The 26,415-nt window shown below is 33.8% G+C and overlaps 1 pseudogene; it reads right to left on the bottom strand.

Annotated features, from left to right (window-relative positions):
* Window positions 1–3,797: 3,797 nt before the first annotated feature.
* LOC125777847 (adenosylhomocysteinase-like) lies at window positions 3,798–11,376 on the bottom strand (annotated as a pseudogene).
* Window positions 11,377–26,415: the final 15,039 nt, after the last annotated feature.

Here is a 26,415-nt window from a genome sequence, read left to right on the forward strand (position 1 = left end):
ATAAACATAACAACAGGCGTTCCTAGAGGCAATGGACAAATCGAAAGAGTCAATAGAGTAATTCTTTCTATGTTGTCTAAGTTGTGGGCTAATGATCCAGCGAAGTGGTACCAGTATGCAGCTATGGTACAAAAAGCTATAAACGCGCACCTTCACTCGTCAACAAAATTTACACCCTACGAAATTATGTTTGGAGTAAAGATGAAAAGCGAAATGTCTAGTGTCATTATAAAACTACTCCAAGAAGATCGTCGAACAATGAGAGAAGAATGCAGAGCAAATATTCAGAAAGCTCAAGAAGCGTATAAAGAAATTTTGACAAAAAACGAAAACGCAGTACAGAATACGAAAAGGAGATTTAGTCGCAATAAAAGTAATTCAGTTTTCAAATAAAAAGTTGTCGAAGAAATTTAATGGACCTTATAGTGTCATTGAAATCAAACGCAATGGGAGGTACTCTGTCGAAAAAGCAGCAGATTTTATGGGATTCAGGGTTACATCAACTAGTGTTGATAATATGAAGCTTTGGTGACATTTCGAGGTTGATGACGATTTGTCATCTGAGACAGATGACGAGCAGGATGACCGAATGTAATGTTGGCAACACCCTACGTGATGCTGGCAAGCAGCAACCAACTTCAGATCTCAAGATGTAACGACAGTTGTACAAACAGAGTTGGCGACTACAGTGGTACAAACAGAGTTGATGAACACGGATCATATATTTTTCCATTTAATTAAATTTCAATTCATTAATTCATTTTCAATTAATTATAACTTAACAAAATTTTTTTAATAAACATTATAATCACTTTTTACATGTATATTAATATATAAATAGATATTAATATTTAATATAATGTCGGCTTTGCTGAAAAGTAGGCTTGTTCAATTATATATATACAACGTTGCTACTATGGGCTCAAATTTTGACAAATTTTGTTCGCTACCTGCAACAATTAAGGAAGAGAACAGCGGAATTCGCTGTTTCAGTGGTCGGTGTGCAACTGCAACAGTGTGAAAAAGCAGAAAAAAGAAGATAACCACTGATAACTTTGGAACCTTACATTCTGAAAATATTTTTATTCTTTCGTTTTTTATTAATTTTATATATGTATGTATGTTACTATTAAAAAAAAACCTTACTTATCGTAAATAACCTAACTCACAAAATGTAAAACATGCGAAGTTATTTATTCGCTGTCTCGACAACGAGTGAACGATAGAGCGTAACTGCCGCCTCTTAATAAAAGTGACAGAGGCAAATTACTGTAAAAACTTCCTCAAGCTTTTTATTTTGTATACTGTATACTTATACAGACGTGGCGACAACGCTGAGCGGTTGAAAATTTTAAATTTTAAAGCGCTTTAAAAACTAAAGTTGGCTGTTGCAAATTAATAAATTACTATTTCTCGAAAAAATTTCTTGAAACGCAGTGATTAATGCTTGTAGAAAAGGTTGTTAGTATTATAATAAATTTATTTGTTTTGCATTGCAACAATGTACGCTATTAAACATGGTGTAAATAAACATTTAACGTATTCGTTTCTTAGTAATTTACGCTAGAAGAGAGAAAGAAACATTCTGTAGAGTTGGCAGGGCTGTTTTGGCCAGTAAAAATTTTAGATTTGTTCTAGTTACGGTGGTCCGGCAGGGAAATTAAACTTTATTGGTTATCTTTGTCATGAAGTCATGTACCATTTCTTGTGTTCCCATAGAAAAATTCTGTTTTCACTATAGTCAGTCTTGATGACTTATAGGGTAACGCCAGGCCCTAAAAAACGGTGTACCAGAGAAGGAAAGGAAATCGAATTTCTTACACGGTTCATTAATAATATAGTTGAGATTATAAATTTTTCTTATACTGCGCCATTCCTCGGAATCATTGTTTTTAAGTGACTTTCGAGAGACTCGTGTTACCTGAAAAGAATTAATGCGGAATCTTTATATACATAAAACTTGTTAGTTAATTACGTATCAGAAAACTGCTGCGGTGAACTGCAGGTGTCAGTTCACATACGGGCTATTTGTTTTTATGATCGAAGGGTCGACAAGGAAAGAAGAAGGGACCGTGCCACTCGAATTGAACACTATGTGTCAGGGTAAAGGTATGCCCAACTTATTCCAGTGTGAGAGCGCCTTAAAATTAGCATTTTTTATAACATTTTCCATTATGGCATAATTTTTGCATTTAAATTAAAACACCAACGTTTAGTACGAAAAAAATTACTATATTGTGGTTATTTAATATACGGAGAAATTATTTGAATATTTTTATGGAATGTTAAAACAACTGGCTTTTGACCTTTCAATACCCAATCAAAGGATTTAAAATTGTTAGCTGTCAATTAATAAATGTTTTTAATAATTTTCCATTGAAAATGAATACTATGATGTATCACATTGCAAAATGTTTCATCAAATACATATACATTTCACATTTTATTTAGTTTTCATTGCTTTACATTTTTAATAAGTGGTCATGAACGATGCAACAAATCCTTCCGTTTACATATTTTTTTGGTAAGATTTCAATCTGGCCATCGCTCGTTTTCAATTACTAAACGTCAAAACCTCCTGAACTCACAGCTGATCGAGTTCAGAAGGTTTTAACGTTTAGCAATTTCTCTCTCACTTCCAATGACAGATGAGTTGGACATCTCTTTATTTCTGCTGTGTGTTCCTCTTTATAACTGTTTAAAATAAGACGCGTTGGGTTCGGTTATAAAATAGTACTCAGCTCTGGTTGCCCAGAGCTCCTTTATTTATAGAATTTCTTATCCTAATTCGTGTATGCACCACATGCAGAGTACATACACATAACTTATACTATGTTCAGACCGAAAATTTCAAAGATTAGATTACATTTAAGCATTTCATAACCCAACAGTGTTCTCACTGCGGTTAGAAAGATAAAAAAAACAGCTGTTATTGTCATTCAAGAATTCACATCGCTTAATATTTATCAAAAGAAAAGATTGTCATATAGTATTTTGAAATAAAAGCCGTCTTTTTTTAATATTTTCCATATAATAGAAATAATGGATGCATTTTTTTCATCTTTTTGGTCGATTTTCAGGTGAAATTAGATTCATTGCTCTGAAAAAAATTGTTTGTTTACATTTTTTTCCCTTTGTAGTGTCTAAATCAGCTGTGATAATGTAACAGTTTTCCTGTGCTGACTAGTATTTTTCCAGTGCTGACAAGTAGATTGCGCAAAATCAGAGTCGCACGGACAGATTTAGCGTGGATCAGTTTCAAATCATTTCAATGAAGTGATTTGGAACTGTCATTTTTGTATGGCGAAATCTTGATAAATATTTAAGATTAGTGGGATAATCCATTCAACTGCCGAAATCGTGTGATTAAGTGTCGGTCTGAACATAGTATTACTTAATACTAATCTACTGTACATACCGACAGTATGTACACATATCTTAAACATAAGTGTTCTCAACGGCATACACAACTATTTCTTATCTACTATTAGTTTAGGATAATTTGCGATCCTTTACACTGCATACATTTATATGAGGCACGTATGCATTTATATGGAATACGTATGCACTCAACAGTTAACAAACAAACATATTAACTTAAGATAACATATTGACTTAAGATATGCATTTAGGCAATTGAATACAAATGTGCATGTGCACTTGAAAACAACCCTATACCATGTAACATAAACAATACCCGAAATGGGTATTTGTACATATTTATATTTATGACTGTATTTTTATGTGTAAGCGTTAGCGTTAGCGTGTATATAAATATTTGACATATGAGATCCGTTTCTATACAGATTTATCTCATTTACAATTGTAGCCGTTAAGAACTGTTCAGAAATCTGAACATACTGCCCACGTTGAAGTGTTTACACTTCAAAATAAGTTTTTAAAAATCTTGGGCATGTTAATTACATTTTTAATTACAAGATTGGCGGATCGAACTCGTTATAATTTTTCTAATAAAAACTATTTTTATTGTATACATTTTACAATTTTAATATAATTTTCATTTGCTAATATTAATAATTCATTTTGTAAGATATACCGTCGTAGCGGAAATGAGTGCCTTAGTGCCTTGCTGAATTACAGATGCGTTGTAGGAATAGTTTACGATGGCTTCACAGCAATTAATAGGATTAGGTTGTCAGTATTTATGCCTTAATGCATCATGTGATGCCATTCTAAGTCCAAGTGTTTCGAATTTAATCACGGTATTTTTCAGGTCGTATGCTCAATTTCTCCAAGTGTAAACTGGTGATCTTTTCACGAAGTATTTTCAGCAACAGATAGAAATCTACGTTGTATTTGTCAGCCTTGATCTCTGATGGTTTGAACATCTCAAGCTGCGATGACCGTGCGCGAAGCCCAAATTTACCAGACGTCCTTAGATCAACAAAATATTATGATGACCATTGGATAGTGTATAACGATCGACTTGGGTTTTGATAATAATTGTCTCTTTGACGTTGCATTAAAAAATGCGACGTCGATTTCACAATCGAAATTACCAATATTACAAACGATCGCATCGTTGGGCATGTGTTCAAAATGTGCGCGAGTAACAATGTCCTTGCAAACAGTTGTTACGAAGATGATAACTTCTTTGTATGCTTGCTCCATGGTGGTTACTTCATGGCCGTTTGGAAGGCAATGATATAATCGATTTCGATGAAAACAATGATTCCGCCGAAACTACGCAGAGCTTATGCACAACTTTTGCCAACATCACATAACCAGTAACACAACACACTTTGCCAGCAATAATCACATCGGTGATCCATTTAATACAGTGTTGTCCAACGTGACTGTGTGCACGTTATGCTTGTGTTGGTTATTCTAGCGTCAACTGATCGCAAAATTCTTCTTTGCTTGCCTACGAAGTTGAATACAGTAGCACAATCGTGCTTTCACAGACACTTGTCGCGACATGTTGGTGTGAGGTGTCTGGCACTGTCCGTGCGCTATTGTGCGCATAGGCCGTGGACAACGCTGATTTAATACCATCAATTAGCGACTCGCGACAACCATACAGATTATAGAATTTACTCCTGGCCACCGAGTCGTTGACGTTGATGGTTGGCACACCGAGCCGTCTCTGCTTCACTATTTCATATAAATTGTGTACACCGGTTGTAGTTTCTTCGCTCAAACTCTTCGCTCAAACTCTTGAAGTTCGTGGGAACTTTTCATGCACTAAGTTGGTCAAATTACCACAATTAAGTTCAAGAGCTGACCATCTGAGAACAGTAAGGTCTGTTCAATGCACCATAAGTATTCTTCATTCATCAAGTCAAACAAGGTGTAGTAAAATGATCCTTTGAAGGGTGACAATGACCCAATCTTCCTTCATCCTCCTCCCCGTGAACGCGATGATGTCGTGCAGCTGCTAAATCATTGAGTTCACTTGTTAAGTATTTTAAATATTTCTGTGAACTTGAAATATGCTGCCTTTCAACCGAATATTGAAATAGATCGATGTGGATAATTCTATCCCACGCTGTCCAAGTACTCAGGCACTCCAGAAATATTTTTTTAAATATATTTATTATATCTAAACATTTAAAACATAGTACAACTATAAGTAAGTTTAACAAACAAAATAAAAATAAGGTTATTATTTTTCTTCTTTTTTAACTCGAGTCGACCGCATCTCTTTTTATTGATTATTTGCATATTTTTTCTTCAGTAGGAAAAGGGTAAACAATGTGCATCGCTCTTTATGATGTGCCATTGCTTATCCTTACGTCTACATTTGCAATTTTGGGTTAAAATGACGTTTTCAATTCGTCCTCTTTTCCACTGCATTGGTGGAATAATTTGTTATTTAAAAAACACAAATGTACCACTTTTAATATTTTCCAAAGAAACCTGGCATTTATTTCTTTTTCGTGGTTTATTATTTTTAAATTTTATATCTCGAGAGATTAATCTTCCTTTTGCTTGTGGAGAAGAATCTCCTAAGTTTATATTTTTCTTTTCGAATGGAAAAGCTGCAGCAAATTTACTATCTGCATAAAAATTTGAATTATTACGAAAGCATTTCTGCGTTTCTTTTTTGGTTTTATTAACACATCTTTCAAGGGATTATATTTTCCTATACTTTTTTCGTTGATTATCTAGCTTTTTATCTATATGTGTTAAAACCCCACAGTGAGCTAATTTTGAGCTTATGTTAGTTGATCCATATATCAACCACCCAAACACACTGTTCTGGAGTTTGTGATTCATATTTTCAATAGTTATTTTTTCTTCTTTTATCAAATAAAAAAATATGTCCGCACCTAATAGTAAGTCAATCTTACCCGGAACATTAAATGAAGGGTCGGCCAGATTTATATTTTCTGGAATTGTTTTAACTTTTATGTGTTCCGTGGGCACATTGGACACAATCTTTTGCACTACAACGGTGTCTAAATTTGCTTCAAAATATTCTGTTAATGATTTTAAATGAAGATTAACTCGTTCTTTTGTATTGATCTTATTTCGACCAACTCCTTCAATGGTCACAGATTCTCTCCTGGAAGGAAGTTTTAATTTGTTTTTTAGTTCTTTAGTTATGAGGTGAACTTGAGACCCATTATCTAATAAAGCACGTGCCTTTATTATTCTTCCATCACGACCTTTTATACCAACAATTGCTGTGGTTAGCAGGACATGTTTAGAATCATTTTTTAATTTATCATTTTTAGTATTTTTAATCACTGTGCTTTTAGGTTTAAAGGATTTCTCTTTGTGGAGCCATAAATGATGGTTTCCTTGACAAGTAAAGCAACTTTCGCCTTTACACTCTTTTATATTGTGCCCTGTTTTAAGACATTTGGTGCATAATTTGTGTTTTATTACTGCATCCCATTTGTCCTGTGTAGAAAGGGCTTTAAGTTTATAACAATGAAATATATTATGTGAAGTATTACATCCCATTATGCATTTAAATTCTGCATTTTGAAATATTGGTGATGTTTTTGAAGCTTGTGTTGCTTCTAGTGCATTCCCTTCATGAATCAGAAACGATTGTAGTGAATTTAAGGTAGGTATTTCCTTAGGGTTTTTAAGGGAGTTTTCAAACCTAAGTCTTAAATTGTTGTCTAATTTTTGCACAAGCGTATAATTTAATAAAGCTTGCAACAAATTATCTGCAGACAAACTGAGACTTTCCAATGCTTGTGTACTTTCAAAAATTTTTTCTTGAAAATTTCGTACACTAAAAGCAGTCTCAATCACTACTGGTGCATCTAAAACTTGTTTGAAATAAGGGTTTGCGAGTAACCTTTTATTAGTAAATTTTTCATTAAGAAGGTTCCAGGTAACTGAAAAATTAGTAGAGCTTGAAGGCAAATTTGCAATACAACTTGCAGCCGATCCTCTTAATTTTGTTTTTAAAATACACATTTTATATGTGTCTGAAACATTTTGAGAGACTACGAGTTGCTCAAACAATTCTTTAAAAGTTTGCCACTGAGCGTAATCTCCTGAAAATTTGGAATGTCTACTTGAGGCAGCGTAAAATTAGTAGCATTTTTTTTGCTAATGGATTTTAATTTGAGTTTGTAAAATCTATTTCTTAATCATAGAATTTACTCGTTAACTCATCATTTTCGTGCTGGCTAATAAATTCAATCACAGTATCACGAGTTTTTTCTATAAGTCTCTCTATACTGTCTAGAGAGACTATTTCGTTTAATTCGCAGTCTTCAATATTCTTTTCTAATTCTGTTAATAAGAATTGAAGCCTGCGAACTAAACCAGGATTTGGAAGGCAATCCATTTTCCTGGGAGCACTATTTTCTTTAATAATAGCGATCAATTCGCTTAACTTGGCGTGCGCTGTCAAATAAAGCATGCCTACCGACCCTTCTACGTCACTTTTAAAATAATTATCTTTTTTATTTTTGGGATCTTTGGACAATTCTAAATGGTTTCGTTGAAACTCTGACCATTTTTTGCCCAAATTATCTAGGAGTTTTTCCAAATTTTCTAAATCTTCATTTATATCTATACTCATGGACTTAAAATGAAGTTTTTGCAGTTCTTCTGCTAATTTAATTTGGTTCTCCATTTTACCAAAAATAAAAAAAAAATTATTGTATATGAATATAATAAAATGAAAAATGTTCTTACCTTGATACTCGTAGAAAGCTGTAAATTTTAATTTTTTTTTTTTATTATTATTTTTTTTTTTTATTATTAGTATAATATATGTATACATACATTTTATATATATTATTATCTTTTTTTTTACCACTTTTCACGAAACCTTTTTTTTTATAAAAACACACTTTTAGAACTTTCTTTTCTTTTTGAAATACTCACTCGCGTGTTTAAAAACGTCGGGGTCACCAATGTTTAAAATGAGACGCGTTGGGTTCGGTTATAAAATAGTACTCAGCTCTGGTTGCCCAGAGCTCCTTTATTTATAGAATTTCTTATCCTAATTCGTGTATGCACCACATGCAGAGTACATACACATAACTTACTTAATACTAATCTACTGTACATACCGACAGTATGTACACATATCTTAAACATACCTAACAAAACGACGACAGTCGACAAACGAGAGTACGAAAATAAAATGAAAACAAAACAACGCATGTACACAAAACAACGCAGCTGTCCATTTTGCATGTACACAATTTCGTTGTGGCCATACTAATACCTTGCACTTCAATGAAATTTTAATATTTTGCTCAAAGTTAAATTTTTTATGCAAAAAATAAGTAAATAGGTATATATTTTTGTTTTAAAATTATCAATTGTTAAGACAAATGATATAATAGAGCTATTTTATGCTTTTATTTGTAAAATAACGTCAAGTTTGTAAGAGCTGTAAATAATTTTACATTTTACATATTAGTGGCATCACCACTCTTCCTCATCTCTCTTCTTCATTCTACTGTCGTTCTACTGTCGTTGGCAAATAGGAATTAGCAAGAATGACAACTGTCGGCCTACAGTCGTGTTTTCGTGTCGTCGTCAAAATAAGTGTCCATAAGAACGTGTGTAATATTTGACAGATGTCGTTTGTCGACCTGTCGTCGTTATGTGTTTAGAGCAATAAGTGTTCTCAATGGCATACACAACTATTTCTTATCTACTATTAGTTTAGGATCATTTGCGATCCTTTACACTGCATACATTTATATGAGGCACGTATGCATTTATATGCAATACGTATGCACTCAACAATTAACAAACAAACATATTTACTTAAGATAACATATTGACTTAAGATATGCATTTAGGCAATTGAATACAAATGTGCATGTGCACTTGAAAACAACCCTATACCATGTAACATAAACAATACCCGAAATGGGTATTTATATTTATGACTGTATTTTTATGTGTTAGCGATAATGTATATAAATATTTGACATATGAGATCCGTTTCTATACAGATTTATCTCATTTACAATTGTAGCCGTTAAGAACTGTTCGGAAATCTGAACAATAACAGTTCGCTGCTAGGCAATTCATCATTTCTTTTCATTTTGAAATTTTTTTCATGGTTGCCAAAGAGCTCGGTTTTAAATGAATAGATACGATATCTTCCGAAATTTGATTTTTTATCCTTTTTTGGTACCTAATATAGAAATATGCATAGTATGTTACAAATAATTGTGTATAAGGATATAAATATTATTCCCAAAAATATTTAATAATATATAGCAGTATTAAATGTAATAATGTTTATTGTAACGGAGTTCTCGATAAATCGTCTACATTTTAGCTCAATCTTGAGTTCGACCATCGTACTCTTAAATAAAAGTCCCAATTTTATGGTATACTCTTATCTTTATTTCCAATTCTAACTCAGTATTCGAGTTGACATCTTTTTACTTATACCTCTTTTACTGTCATTATTTATAAACCAAATTTAGTGGGAAATACAAACCACTGGATTTAGCTCCTTCAATATTCAAATTTCGATTTTGGTGGTTGTTTCTTGCTTTATTGATTCTTCAGAACTAAACTTTTTTTTTTTTTTACATTTTATTTGCAATCTATTTTTGTAAATAATAAGCAAATTTGATAACAAACCCATAATTTGACTTATATTTTTGGTCTCCCATGTTCTAAATACACATGTTTATATAAAAAAATTTAATTATACATTTAATATCGTAGTAACATATGTAATTAAACATTTACTTAATTCCTAAATGGGAGATCTAGAACATGTTGTCTTTTAAGTCTAATAGTTTCATTACTATCATCTAATAACATGACTGCCAAAGGATTGTCATGATAACTTATCCTGTGCAAATATGCTGAACTAAATCTTCTAATTTCATCTTTAACAAAAGGTATATTCAGGTCTGAATGAATGGCTTTATTTGTTATAAACCAAGGCGCGTTTGTAATTAATCTTAGAGTTTTCGATTGGTATCTTTGTAGAATTACAATATTTGAATTACAAGCAGTGCCCCAAAGTTGTACACCGTATGTCCATATAGGTTTTAGTATAGATTTATATAATATTTAGTAATTTATTTTCAAGATATAACTGCGATGTATGTCCAAGTAACCAATAAAGTAGTTTGGTTTTAATTTTTAACTGTTTATTTTGGCTTGGCTTGGTTAATCGTTTGTCCAAGTGCATCCCGAAGTATTTAACGCTATCACTTTTAGGAATAGCATTGCGATTTAAAAGCAAATAGAGTAAGAGCCCGTGACATCCAGACCTTCGTCATTTTATAAAAGCTGAAAGTTTGTTGAAGTATGCTTTGAACATAGGTAAGAACGATGGCAAAATGTGAAATTCAAGTCATCGTGGCTTTGGGGGGTAGCGGGTGGGACAGGTGCATAAAATAACTGCCAACTTTCGTTATTTTATAAAGCGTAATTTTTCAATATGTTATTCGGAATAACGTTACAAACCATCTTATTTATTGCCAGACACTTTTTATGGTGGCAATCCCTTGCCAGACGCCCTAAAATTTTAATAAATTTTAATTCTACTTTCGTTATAGTATAAAAGTTAAAATTTATACATGTTATTTGGGTGACTATTAGAAGATGTTTTCTCAGTTGCCAGACAGTTCCTACCTAGGCCAGACAAACATATTGGGTCCCAATACCAAGGGTATAGGTACGAGCGCGAGGCAATATACAATCGTATAGGTGCGAGTGAGATAGCGCGTCAGGAGCGATCGAATGATGTTATTATTACACAATTATGAAAAGTAAAAATTTATGTATAATAATTTGAAGTAATATGTATATACCTGATATAGTTTGCAGTGCATCACTGACAAAATTCGGCAACTGATCGCCTTCAAACCATTTAAAATTGTATTGGCTGTTAACTTGTACCCAACCATTGTTTGCTTGTTCATGTATTGATGGAATTTTCTTATGCATTATTATTCCAAATGCTGGATATATATATTATGCATTATTATTCCAAATGCTGGATATATAATTAGCACGTCGAAATTGTTGGAATAGCTCTGATTTACAGGGTGGTAGACTGTTCCCATCAAAATTGCGTATTTTTTTTCGCTGAAACGCTTCATTAACATCGCAGACCGTATAATTATTAATAAACAATTGAAGACGGGCAGCATCAACATCAATTATCGTACCAACATTATTATTTAAACTTACACTCAACATAGTGGCTATCACTGCGTTAATTAAAATAAAAATTTCCGTTTTATATTTGTATACACTTTATTTTTTCGAAAATTTTATTTACACCACTAAATTAATATTTTATACTTTATATATATAGTTTGTAAATGTAATCCACGGGAGGGGCGGTGAGATTCCAATTCGGAGAGTTATTATTTGCCGGCGTTGGCGATCGAGTTAACGCGGATTCGTATGCTAGCGAATGTGTACATACTCCTATATGCAGATACAAATGTTGAAACGCGCAAAAGGTCAGCGCGTAGGAACTGTGCGGTCAACGTCTCTATTCGAAAGTACGAAACGAATGTGTGAAAAAAGCGATGATCAAATCCTTTTGTTAGGTATTAGATAGTGGCTATTTGCTGTGGTGAAATCCAATTTGTCCCCAGGTGTGGTGTATTGGTACATGTTATTTTCAGGTGTTGAGTTTGGTGTTCCTATTAGGTGAGGTGAGTTGTGCTAGGGTGCGCTAGCTTTTCCCGGATAGAGTGGGGGAGACTTAACTCATTTAAACATATATCACATATGAACTGCTGTATTATGTCAAAAGTGCTTTGTATTTCACTACCATCTTCCTAGACTACCTATGAATAATTTTTCAAAAGATTATGAGAAAAAAAATTAAATTCGAGTTGGTAGTACAATACAAGGAGTTAAAATTCAGAGAGATCTGTTTGGACGTATGCTGGGAATATCCATGGATCATAATATAGATATTTTGAAAATTTTATCACATCCAATTACCTCAGTGCCTTTGTCCATGTACCATTTGGATGGTACCATTTGCAAGATGGATAAATCTGCCTTAATGAAATGTTTGGAAAAAGAGGTAGAGCCAATACAATTTTAAATGGTTTGAAAATGGCTATCGGGGCACATACAAATCCTCCGCACAATAACCACCACAAAAAAAATGTTTTTTTTTCCATGTAATTTATATGGAAAACAGAAAATTTGAAATAGGCACCTCTTAATATTAATATTAAGAGCTCATCTTTTGAGTAACCTTTTTTTACACATTTTCGAAAGTTTTGAGCCTGTTTTTCAGTTGAAAAAAAGTTGCCTCAGAATGACACACCCTAATGTACAAGCCATGTACAGCTCATCTTTTGAGTGACTTTTTTTTTACAAATTTTCGAAAGTTTTGAGCCTGTTTTTCTGTTGAAAAAAAAAGGTTGCCTCAGAATGACACACCCTAATGTACATATATACATATGTTGGCTGCAGAGTTGACGCAATATCGTGTCAGTGAGTGAGTGTTTAAAATGAGTAAACCAGTGTATTTAAAAACATTACAATATATTTATTATAATACTTTATTCACACTAATAATAATGTATTGCATTAACGTCCAATGTGTTGGATCGCTGTAAGTCGGCGCGGACGAAACGCTGTCAATCTGTGTAAAAGAACGTGGCGATTACAATGGTTTATACAATATTAGGGTGTGCCTTTTCGGTTTCGGGTAGAGTGCTCAGAGGACTTAACTCATTTAAACAACACAACAGAAATCTAATTAGAGCTCTGCCCGGCAGCCCTTATATTAACAAAATTTCGCCACTAGAACATTCTGTTACCTACGAATTTGTCTGTCTAGATAATTCCGGCAATTTCGTCGATTTCATTTTACTATATCATCCGCGTTCGTCTCAATATATGTATGTATGTAAATGAATTTTAAATAAATGGAGCTATTTTTACGGGGTTAATTTTTCACACACGGATTCGGACACGGACGAGAGGACGTCTAGGAAAGGAGAAGGAACCGTGCCGCTTAATGGCACGCTTTGTGTTCTTGCTGCTACTCACTCCTGCACTCTTCGACATGTTCGAAAATTTGAATTTTGTTATTTATATTTGTTATTATCATTAAAACAAGCACTTTAAATTATTGAATTTTAAATGGCATTATCTCAAAAACAATAAATCACCGTCATCAGTCATATTTCCTTTATCTAATCTTTTATCGAATCCCAAAAAATAAGTGTTCCGAAGTTGTCACGAAAAGATTATGGCAAAATTTAATTCCGTTATATTAATCACATCTTGATTTATGTACTGGAAAGTGAAAGAATCAAATAGAATTTTAAAATGTGTTATATGGGAAGTAGGCGTGGTTGTGGCCCGATTTCGGCCATTTTCACACTGTGATATAGGAATGAGAAGAATGCAACGTACCAAATTTAGTCAAAATCGGTCTGTCAGGTCCAGAGATATGGGATTTCATCAAAAGGTGGGCTGCGCCAACCATCGTCAAATTTTCACACCAGCTCCCATAAGGCCTTCCTATATTATATCGGAGGTAAAATTTCTTGTCTCTGGCGTATTTAGTTATTAATTTATCGCGCTTTTAGAAGTTCTTAACCGTACTGTTATATGGGGAGTGGGCGGGATTATCTTCCGATTTCATTCATTTTCACACTCTCTGTAAAAATATAATATTCGAACTTAGTAAATTTGATTGTTTTAGTTTTAGTGGTTTAGGAGATATGTACATAAAACTTATTAAAGAGCGGGGCCACACCCACTTTTCCCAAAATTTTCCACCTACAGGTGCCCTTTGCTACTACGCTCCCCGTGACAAATTACAGTTTTATGTCTTAATTTAGCGCTTAGATAATTCAGTTTATAAATGTTTGATTAATGGCGTTTTGTGGGCGTGGCAGTGGCCCGTTTCATCGAAATATCTTAATTTTTACTCAAGTTACGGCTTGCATAGGTACGTACGAGCAGACAGACATTTCTCGTCATCCTGGTCATTTATATATATATAACCCTATATCTACCTCGATTAGTTTTAGCTGATGCGTACAACCGTTAGGTGAACAAAACTACATATAATACCCTGTTGCAACAGGTTGCAAGAGTATAAAAAGAAAGATTATATCGTCAATACCAAATTCGTTAAAGTAATCATGTGATGGAGAACCCAAAATCTTTCAGAATTTCCGTTTTCTTAATAAATCCCGGGGTTTGACTGACCAAAGAATTATTGTTTTTAATACGAAAGTGAAGAAAGGGAGCCCTATACGAAAGAAGAGAGAAAACACCGATGTTGGGGTATTTTATTTAAGCGCCGCGAAGGCTAGCTATACAAAAAGGAGATTTACGGAAAAGATCTGAACACTATCTGTTTAAATGAGTTAAGGATCCACCCACTCTAACCGGAAAAACTGGCGGACCCTAATAAGACAGCTTAGTACACCCCAGGTGAGAAAACCACAGAACAACTCACCATGCCTATACACCAACAAACTCATCAAAAAGAATGGAAAACGGGAAAGCAGACACATTTCGTTACACATCTTGTCGACATCACATCAACTTTTGTTTTGCGACACCCAGCCCGCGAGTTAAGTGTGTAGAGCCAAGATTAAATAAAAACACAAAGTTGTTATAATTAACTACACTCTACTTTATTGGGTCTTCCGAACTGAACTGAAAATGTGAATATCACTACTATTTATAATAATAAAAATTGTTAAGCTGTTATACTGTAACATATTGTGTATTTGTTTGTGTACATTATTTGCGAATGCAGAATTTACTGGTCAATGCTCGAAAAGTAATATAACCAATAATAAAGTGAACGACCCTTATGCAAGCAAATTGCGTAAGTGTCGTTCTGTACATAAATTGTGTAAGTGTCGCTTCAAAGTAATAAGCGACAATAATAAAAACTGCTGTTTATGCTTAATCAGCATATTTCATTTCTGATTGTTTATATTTTCGTGCATTGGTTTTTTTTCAATTGTGACGGCTAAGCCTTAGCTGTGGTTTTGGTGTCTTTGGAGTTGGATCCGCCGTCGTTGTTACTGACATAACTCCTCCTTTTTTTTGTATATGTGGACAATAGCACTCACAGTGATAATTATTATCAATAATATGATGACAGAAGTTATAATGATTGATTTTGAGTGAATATTTTTATCGAGTTTTAATTCTTTGATATTTTTGATGTTGTCTATTTCATTCAAGACTATTTCGTCTAATGATAAAGTTAATTTTGTATTATTGTACATAAATGTGGGTAATTTAACGAAGCTATTTTCAAATGTTTTATCATAATTGGAAAAAATTACATTTATTTCGATTTTACAATTACTAAAAATTATTAAATTATTATTATTTAATGTTACATTTCGTTCTTCACAATTATTTATTAATTTTGTGTTATTTATGTTTTTTGCAAGAATGACTCCAAGTTCGAGTTCTTTTATTTTTTCTTTTACATTTTTGATTTTTGGACATACATTATTGTTGAATATACAAAGATTTGTTTTTCTTAGCTTATTTACATTAGGATTATTGAAGTATTCATATGTATTGGGTTGTAAAAAAAAGTCTTGCGGTAATTTTATTGAATCAATTCGTGTGGCACCCATACATCGAGCTTCTTAGTGACTCCAAGCTTCTTCAAATGGTTTATAACGGTTTGATGACTACTATGCCGGTCTCTTTCGACCAATTCAGCGATTTTATCGCAATTTTCGACGACAGGTCTTCCGGAACGTGGCGCATCTTCGACCACCTCTACACCAGAACGAAAACGTTGAAACCATCGTTGTGCGGTGGAAATGGAAACTGTATCGGGTCCATAAACTGTACAAATTTTATTGGCGACTTGAGATGCATTTTTGCCTTTATCGTAGTAGTACTGTAAAATATGCAGTATTTTCTCTTTATTTTGCTCCATGTTTGCGACGCTATAACTCACGAACGACTTAAAAGAAACGACAATCAATCAAACACGTGTTAGCGCGTGAAATGAGCTTTCAAAAAAGGTATAGCATGACCCGATGCGACGAATAAAACTAGAACTACGCGGTTTCTAGCGAAAATACCGCAAGACTTTTTTGACAACCCAATATTATTATTGTGATATACAATTTCCGTTTCTTGAAAGTTAATTTCAAACTTATTATTGTCTGCAAGTGGTGATAGAAAATATCTTTTGACATTTACAATTGTTTTGGGTACTTTTATTAAAAACAAAATTTTATTACTTTTAAATTTTGCTACGCCTAATTTAATATTTTGCAATTTATAGAAATCGATTTCTAAAGTTTGTATTTCTTCTGATGTTAGTATATTATTTACCATAATATTGCAATTTGCAGCAATGCTCTTGTTTTGGATATGTTCAATATTATCATTTAAAATTTTTATTTTTAACATAATGTCCATATAAAATATAAGAGAAAGAATATCGTTGTTAGACTAATCTTTGCTATTAAATTTTTCTGTAATTTTTGCCTATTCAATTCAATTGGTTTAGCTAGTTTTCTCATAGTTTCGTTGAAAATATTATTTATAAGTATATTGTTATTACTTCTATCATGTTGTGGGTATTCTCATCTATTGTACTTATATGAATTTTTATTTCGTATCTGTCCTCATCATCCATGGTACCAGCTATCCATTTGAGACCTGAACCTACGATGTTGAGTAGACCTCTTTTATTTTTGTTTATCTGGAGGGTATGTAGTCTAGTCCTAGCTTTATTTATTTCTGATAACAGAAGTTCCTTATTATCTATTATTTTTAGTTGTTCTACGTTTTCTTGGAGGTTTGCTATTGTCTTTTAGATTTCAGTAAGATCGATAATATGTAGTATAGTTGTATAGTCCGCAATTAGTTGTACATCAATTAATTTTATTTCCACATATCCATTATGGTTTTCATTGATGGGTTGGATTATTAATGTTGACATTACCAGTGGTATTATCAGGATTAATATACTTGTTGTTCAAAATTGAACATGTTCGTTGCTGTCAAAGCACGGACAACAATATTATATGTATTTAAATCTTTTATATATTTCAATGTTAAATAAGATAAGAAATAATCTAGCTATTGTAATCATACAGTCCACTACTAATAGATATCTATGTTCAAATATATTGAACATACGTACATAAATAAATACATACTAAAACAAGTAAGGAAGGGCTAAGTTCGGGTGTCACCGAACATTTTATACTCTCGCACAATAAAGTGATAATCGAGATTTCAATATCCGTCATTTACATATTTTTTTATTTTGCTGTAAAATTAATTAGAATTAAATTCTAAGAGATTTACCGATATTTTCGGTGAAAAATTAGGTTAGGTTAGGTTAGGCACTGAGTTTTTCGTGTTCGATATAAGGGACCTTGAAAAGTTATAGTCCGATCACGACAATTTTTCCACAAGGGATACCTCAGCTCAAATACCGTATTTGTGTAAAGTTTTATTCCGCTATCATCATTGGTTCCTAATGTATATATTATACAGAGAAGGCATCAGATGGAATTCAAAATAGCGTTATATGGGAAGAAGGCGTGGTTGTGAACCGATTTCACCCATATTTCGTACATGTCATCAGGGTGTTAAGAAAATATTATATACCAAATTTCATTGAAATCGGTCGAGCGGTTCCTGAGATATGCTTTTTGGTCCATAAGTGGGCGACGCCACGCCCATTTTCAATTTTTAAAAAAAGTCTGGGTGCAGCTTCCTTCTGCCATTTTTTCCGTAAAATTTTGTGTTTCTGACGTTTTTTGTTAGTCGGTTAACGCACTTTTAGTGATTTTCAACATAACCTTTGTATGGGAGGTGGGCGTGGTTATTATCCGATTTCTTCCATTTTTAAACTGTATATGGAAATGCCTAAAGGAAACGATTCTGTAGAGTTTGGTTGACATAGCTGTAGTAGTTTCCGAGATATGTACAAAAAACTTAGTAGGGGGCGGTGCCACGCCCACTTTTCCAAAAAACCTACGTCCAAATATGCCCCTCCCTAATGCGATCCTTTGTGCCAAATTTCACTTTAATATCTTTATCTATGGCTTAGTTATGACACTTTATAGGTTTTCGGTTTCCGCCATTTTGTGGGCGTGGCAGTGGGCCGATTTTGTCCATCTTCGAACTTAACCTTCTTATGGAGCCAAGGAATACGTGTACCAAGTTTCATCATGATATCTCAATTTTTACTCAAGTTACAGCTTGCACGGACGGACGGACAGACGGACGGACGGACGGACGGACGGACGGACGGACAGACAGACATCCGGATTTCAACTCTACTCGTCACCCTGATCACTTTGGTATATATAACCCTATATCTGACTCTTTTAGTTTTAGGACTTACAAACAACCGTTATGTGAACAAAACTATAATACTCTCTTTAGCAACTTTGTTGCGAGAGTATAATAAAAATATTTACATAGGTTTGGGCAATTGATTACAAATGCACATGCGCACTTGAAAACAACCCAAACCAAGCAATATAAATTATACTTGTATGACAGCACACACACACACACATGTATTGTATTGTATAATTGAAACCAACCCCATGTGGTGTGCTGTAAATATATATATATTTAATTAGATAAGTTACAGCCGGTTTCACGAAACTGATTTAAGTGAAAATTAATTTATTTCAGTTTCACCATTTGACTTAATTTGTATTTAAATGGTCACCCTTTGCCATTTAAATATTAATTAAATACTGTCATATGCAACTATGTTAACGTTTTCCAATCAGCTGATTTGCAAGTAGCAGAAGATAAATACTTATATTGTAAAAAATGGAATCTGACGACGAAAGTGATATGGAGTGCGAGGTTTTAATAAATATATTTATAAATCGTCGCTCTCGTATAATGAGGGAAAGAAAAAATGCACTATGCTTAGCAAAGTAGAAATGTCACTTGATGAAAAATTCTTGCTTCGAGCTACACTCTCCATTTTTATTAATCAGTACAATTTATTTGTTTACATAAATCAGCTGTTATTCTTACTAACATCCCTGCTTTGTCATTTTTGGGTTGCCAATTATGAATAATGGTGAAACGCAAACTTAAGTGCAAAGTTAAATAAAAATCAAAATTAAAATTAAATGAAACTTAATTTTCAATTAGAAAATTTCGTGAAACCGGCTGTTAGACTTCTAAAATAGTATATAAGGTTTACAAATTTAATAATAAAATTAGAATGAATATATTCTCACTCAAATAAGGTCTTTATTTTTCCCCCACCAGCGATAAGAATTTAAAGATTCTTTGTTGAGTTTAAAAGGTTTGATCTTACAAATCAAACAGTTTGATTATAATTTCAAACACCTGTTAATGTCCATTGCCTCTGAAAATTTATTTTTTCTTTTAATGTTGCTTGGGTATATGTTTTCTAGTTTTAATTTTTTGTAACGAGGCTCATATTTATGCTTAAGTGCTTTGTAATGTTTTACATAACCTTCGGGATTATTTTTTACGAATTCCTCCCTATTTTCATTTCTTTTTTCTATAATTTTGTGTTTTGCTTCTGATATTCTGTTTTTAATTAGTGTTTTTTCTATCCTGCCCTCTACTATGTAAGGGTGTTGTTTTTCTTTATTGTGAAATGTATGGATTTATTGTACCACTCAATACACATGTATACCCTTTCTTGTGTTGACCATTGAGAATTTTGTGTTTCAAGTATTCTAAATTTTTCGGATAATGTGCTGTGCAGCCTTTCTACGTCTGCATTCCCGGTATGGTTGTTTGGTATCGTAAAATGTTCTTCAATATCTTCTGTCTTTTTGAAATTTTTAACATTTATTGAGTTGAACTCGTTATCAGTAATTATTATACTCTCGCAACAAAGTTGCTAAAGAGAGTATTATAGTTTTGTTCACATAACGGTTGTTTGTAAGTCCTAAAACTAAAAGAGTCAGATATAGGGTTATATATACCAAAGTGATCAGGGTGACGAGTAGAGTTGAAATCCGGATGTCTGTCTGTCCGTCCGTCCGCCCGTCCGTCTGTCCGTCCGTCCGTGCAAGCTGTAACTTGAGTAAAAATTGAGATATCATGATGAAACTTGGTACACGTATTCCTTGGCTCCATAAGAAGGTTAAGTTCGAAGATGGACAAAATCGGCCCACTGCCACGCCCACAAAATGGCGGAAACCGAAAACCTACAAAGTGTCATAACTAAGCCATAGATAAAGATATTAAAGTGAAATTTGGCACATAGGATCGCATTAGGGAGGGGCATATTTGGACGTAGGTTTTTTGGAAAAGTGGGCGTGGCCCCGCCCCCTACTAAGTTTTTTGTACATATCTCGGAAACTACTACAGCTATGTCAACCAAACTCTACAGAATCGTTTCCTTTAGGCATTTCCATATACAGTTTAAAGATGGAAGAAATCGGATAATAACCACGCCCACCTCCCATACAAAGGTTATGTTGAAAATCACTAAAAGTGCGTTAACCGACTAACAAAAAACGTCAGAAACACAAAATTTTACGGAAAAAATGGCAGAAGGAAGCTGCACCCAGACTTTTTTTAAAAATTGAAAATGGGCGTGGCGTCGCCCACTTATGGACCAAAAAGCATATCTCAGGGACCGCTCGACCGATTTCAATGAAATTTGGTATATAATATTTTCTTAACACCCTGATGACATGTACGAAATATGGGTGAAATCGGTTCACAACCACGCCTTCTTCCCATATAACGCTATTTTGAATTCCATCTGATGCCTTCTCTGTATAATATATACATTAGGAACCAATGATGATAGCGGAATAAAACTTTACACAAATACGGTATTTGAGCTGAGGTATCCCTTGTGGAAAAATTGTCGTGATCGGACTATAACTTTTCAAGGTCCCTTATATCGAACACGAAAAACTCAGTGCCTAACCTAACCTAACCTAATTTTTCACCGAAAATATCGGTAAATCTCTTAGAATTTAATTCTAATTAATTTTACAGCAAAATAAAAAAATATGTAAATGACGGATATTGAAATCTCGATTATCACTTTATTGTGCGAGAGTATAAAATGTTCGGTGACACCCGAACTTAGCCCTTCCTTACTTGTTTTTTTTTTGTTTACGTCTCATTGAAAAGTACATTCTAATTTTTTCTATAATTGTGTTACTATTTCTGTCTTCTAATTGTATGGCTGTTGCATGTTTTGAAAACTTATCAATGAATATGATAAAGCTATGTTTCTTTATAGTGTAAACATCCATATGTAAAATTTCATTTACATCAAATGGTGTTTCTGTGATATTAAATTTTGCTTTAATAGGGTTCCTACTGTATTTTGATCTGTTGCAAATATCACAATTATTCATATACATAGTTTTGATACATTTATAAAATTTTACTTCAGTGTTAAATAACTCTACTAACTTGAATTGAACCTGCTTGTATAAATTATCGAGAAGCTCGGTTCCCTAAACAAATCGGCCATACAATTAGTCTCAATATCATTTGAATTTAACGGGTGATTTTTTTGAGGTTAGGATTTTCATGCATTAGTATTTGACAGATCACGTGGGATTTCAGACATGGTGTCAAAGAGAAAGATGCTCAGTATGCTTTGACATTTCATCATGAATAGACTTACTAACGAGCAACGCTTGCAAATCATTGAATTTTATTACCAAAATCAGTGTTCGGTTCGAAATGTGTTTCGCGCTTTACGTCCGATTTATGGTCTACATAATCGACCAAGTGAGCAAACAATTAATGCGATTGTGACCAAGTTTCGCACTCAGTTTACTTTATTGGACATTAAACCAACCACACGAATGCGTACAGTGCGTACAGAAGAGAATATTGCGTCTGTTTCTGAGAGTGTGGCTGAAGACCGTGAAATGTCGATTCGTCGCCGTTCGCAGCAATTGGGTTTGTGTTATTCGACCACATGGAAGATTTTACGCAAAGATCTTGGTGTAAAACCGTATAAAATACAGCTCGTGCAAGAACTGAAGCCGAACGATCTGCCACAACGTCGAATTTTCAGTGAATGGGCCCTAGAAAAGTTGGCAGAAAATCCGCTTTTTTATCGACAAATTTTGTTCAGCGATGAGGCTCATTTCTGGTTGAATGGCTACGTAAATAAGCAAAATTGCCGCATTTGGGGTGAAGAGCAACCAGAAGCCGTTCAAGAACTGCCCATGCATCCCGAAAAATGCACTGTTTGGTGTGGTTTGTACGCTGGTGGAATCATTGGACCGTATTTTTTCAAAGATGCTGTTGGACGCAACGTTACGGTGAATGGCGATCGCTATCGTTCGATGCTAACAAACTTTTTGTTGCCAAAAATGGAAGAACTGAACTTGGTTGACATGTGGTTTCAACAAGATGGCGCTACATGCCACACAGCTCGCGATTCTATGGCCATTTTGAGGGAAAACTTCGGACAACAATTCATCTCAAGAAATGGACCCGTAAGTTGGCCACCAAGATCATGCGATTTAACGCCTTTAGACTATTTTTTGTGGGGCTACGTCAAGTCTAAAGTCTACAGAAATAAGCCAGCAACTATTCCAGCTTTGGAAGACAACATTTCCGAAGAAATTCGGGCTATTCCGGCCGAAATGCTCGAAAAAGTTGCCCAAAATTGGACTTTCCGAATGGACCACCTAAGACGCAGCCGCGGTCAACATTTAAATGAAATTATCTTCAAAAAGTAAATGTCATGAACCAATCTAACGTTTCAAATAAAGAACCGATGAGATTTTGCAAATTTTATGCGTTTTTTTTTTAAAAAAAAGTTATCAAGCTCTTAAAAAATCACCCTTTATATACATTTTGATTTTACCGTTCGCTACTTTCGTGTCTTGCGTTTTATTATTTGTAATTATAATTTGAGTTGCAAATCTGTTAACTACTGTATTGAGTGGTGTAAATTTTGATAGGTACTGTTATCTTCTTCAACGTTTTCGGTATTTAATATGTTGCCTGATGGACTATTTATTCGGCTCATAAAATCGGCTACTTTATTTTCCTTACCCTTTATGTAGTTAATATGTATGTTATATTCGCCTAGTTTCAAGAGCCACCTTTGGAGTCTTGGGTTAATATCTTTTCCTTTCGTCTTTGTGTGCAACCAAACAAGTGGTTGATGGTCTGTTAGGAGTTCAAATGGTTTGCCATATAAATATGGTCGGAAATAGTTGACTGACCAGACGATAGCAAGCAATTCATTTTCGATTGCAGCATAATGTTTTTCGTGATCGTTTAAGGTTCTACTAGCGTAAGCGATGGGGTGATTTTCTTGAGAAACGACTGCTCCTATTGCATTATCACTAGCATCTGTTGTTAGTTTAAAATTTTTAGACCAGTCTGGGTACTTCAAAATCGGTAAGTCCGTGGGCTACTTTAGCATAATACTTTACGCATTTCCTATACTCGTAGTAGCCTGTTATACCTAAGAATGATTTTATTTGTTTTTGAGTGTGGGGAAGCTTTGGCTTCTGAATGGCTTCAACTTTTGTTGAATTAGGTTTAATTCCTTCTGTGGTCAAAGTGTGACCAAGATATTGAGTTTCTTTGCAAAAAAAAAAAAATTGAATTTGTCTATTTGGATTTTAAGATTGAACTCCCTTAATTGTGCAAAAATTTGTTTTATGCTGTTCATATGCTCTTCTATGGAAGTGCTAAAAATGAGTATATCATCGAGATATACACTCAGTCTTTTTTTTCAGGATCTCTTTTTACGCTATTTCACTTTAACGCGATTATTTTTGCAGCGCAAATTCCTTTTTTTACGCGAATTTCTCATTTTAACGCGATTGCTTTTTTTCGTTTTTTGCTTGTTTACATATTTTTACGCGTAATAATTTTTGAATATGTCGGCGCACCCTAATAGTGTGTGGATATTGGATATTGACACCGAGGTAGACGAATTTTTCAAAAAGAATTGAGTCTCTGTATGTTAAGATATAAAGAACTACATCGGAACTTATTGGGTCCAAAAAGAAGCATTCAAACAAAATAAACTGAATTTATGGTGCAAACTCAGTCAGAGATGCTAAGTCAATCAGAACATCAATCCATAGTTCTTACTATTGATTCTGATACAAATTCTAGTGATATCAGTGCCGGCCATCAAAGTAAGCGGCAAAGAATAATTTCCACTACGGATAATGACAGTGATTAAACAGCATTCAACGGTGTTTTTCAATAAATGTACCTATTTTCTATTTTCTTCTCTTTTATATATGGTTTTTGTTTTGTGTTTTTTATTTTGTTATGAATGAATAAATTATAAGTATGAAATTTGAAACTTATTGTATTGTTTTTGAATATTTTTTTGCGCGTATATTTTGTTATACGCGATATTTTTTATATTCGGAACCAATTCGTCAGTTAATATTGGAAAACTAACAATTTTTACGCGATTTTTTTTTTACGCGATTAGTGGCAGAACCAATAATCGCGTAAAAAAAGGACTGAGTGTACAACGCATATTTTTTTAATATATTAGAAAATGTGAATATCACTATTATTTATAATAATAAAAATTGTTAAGCTGTTATACTGTAACATATTGTGTATTTGGTTAATGCTCAAAAAGTAATATAACCAATAATAAAGTGAACGACCCTTATGCAAGCAAATTGCGTAAGTGTCGTTCTGTACATAAATTGTGTAATTGTCGCTTCAAAGTAATAAGCGACAATAACAAAAACTGCTGTTTATACTTAATCGGCATATTTCATTTCTGATTGTTTATATTTTCGTGCATTGTTTTTTTTCAATTGTGAAGGCTAAGCCTTAGCTGTGGTTTTGGTGTTTTTGGAGTTGGATCTGCCGTCGTTGTTACTGACGTAAGAAGAACCAATAAAGTAGAGTGCAGTTAATTATAAACTTAACAGTTAAGTGTGTAGAGCCAAGATTAAATAAAAACACAAAGTTGTTATAATTAACTACACTCTACTTTATTGGTTGTTCTGAACTGACTAAGTTGTAATATTTATTTATTTATTTATTTATAATAATTCATATAACAAAAGAAGTTTTATTATATAAATACATAAACGCAGCACTGGCTACGAGGCCTTCAGCCGCCTTGTAATTATAACTAGGTAAAAAGTTCTCTTTGCTAAGGGTTAGTAAAGGTGTAAGTTGCTTAAATATGTTTTAACAAATCGTTGGTTTTTAAGAATCTATAAACAATCATAACGTTTTTTTCTGAAGGTTTACTTAGTAGTTTTATGAGAACAATGTTGCCAGAGTTGTGGGCTGTTGAGTGAAGCATCGGACAGAGTGTGAGTAAGTGTTTGATAGAAGCGGTGTCCTCGCAAAGGGGGCAAATGGATGGGCTTTTATCCGATAGTAAGTGGGCGTGTGTTATGATAGTGTTTCCAATCCTTAATCGAGTATATGTCTTCATTGCGCTAGTTGGAACTGTTGACGAGTAGATTATTCGATTTCTGACTGGGTTTATGTCCGCGTAGTGGTGTTTAAATGTTTTCCATTCGCTTGCGTTTTTTTGATGCCTTTTGTGCTTAATAAGGTTAGAAATGTCTTGCTTGGATGAGGCATAGTATGTTAAGGCAGGGTCCTGGCTACATTTTTCGCAGCGAGGTCTGCAAAGTGGTTGCCTGAAATACCAGCATGGCCGGGGATCCACATTACTTGGATTTTCTGAGGGGCACCAATGACCGCGTCCCTGATAACTTCTATTATGGGATTGCGATTGGAAGGAGACGTTATTGCAGACATACACGATTTGCTGTCTGTACAGATGAGGAACTTTCCTTTAGTCTTTTTTGCATGATTAACTGCGTGAAGGATAGCAGATCCTTCAGCAATAAATACAGAGCTCGTTGAGGGGAGAAGCCAATTTCAAATAATTTCTCCTGTGGCAGTGACAACTGCTAACGACGTGAAATCGATGGACTTGGAGCCATCCGTAAACAATAGCTTCCAGCCATTTTTTGTATAATTAGATTCCAGTTCAGCAAAGGTTTGTTGAAAGACTTCGTT

This window comes from Bactrocera dorsalis, chromosome 1 (assembly GCF_023373825.1).
Source record: "Bactrocera dorsalis isolate Fly_Bdor chromosome 1, ASM2337382v1, whole genome shotgun sequence".
NCBI classification, from domain to species: Eukaryota; Metazoa; Arthropoda; class Insecta; order Diptera; family Tephritidae; genus Bactrocera; species Bactrocera dorsalis.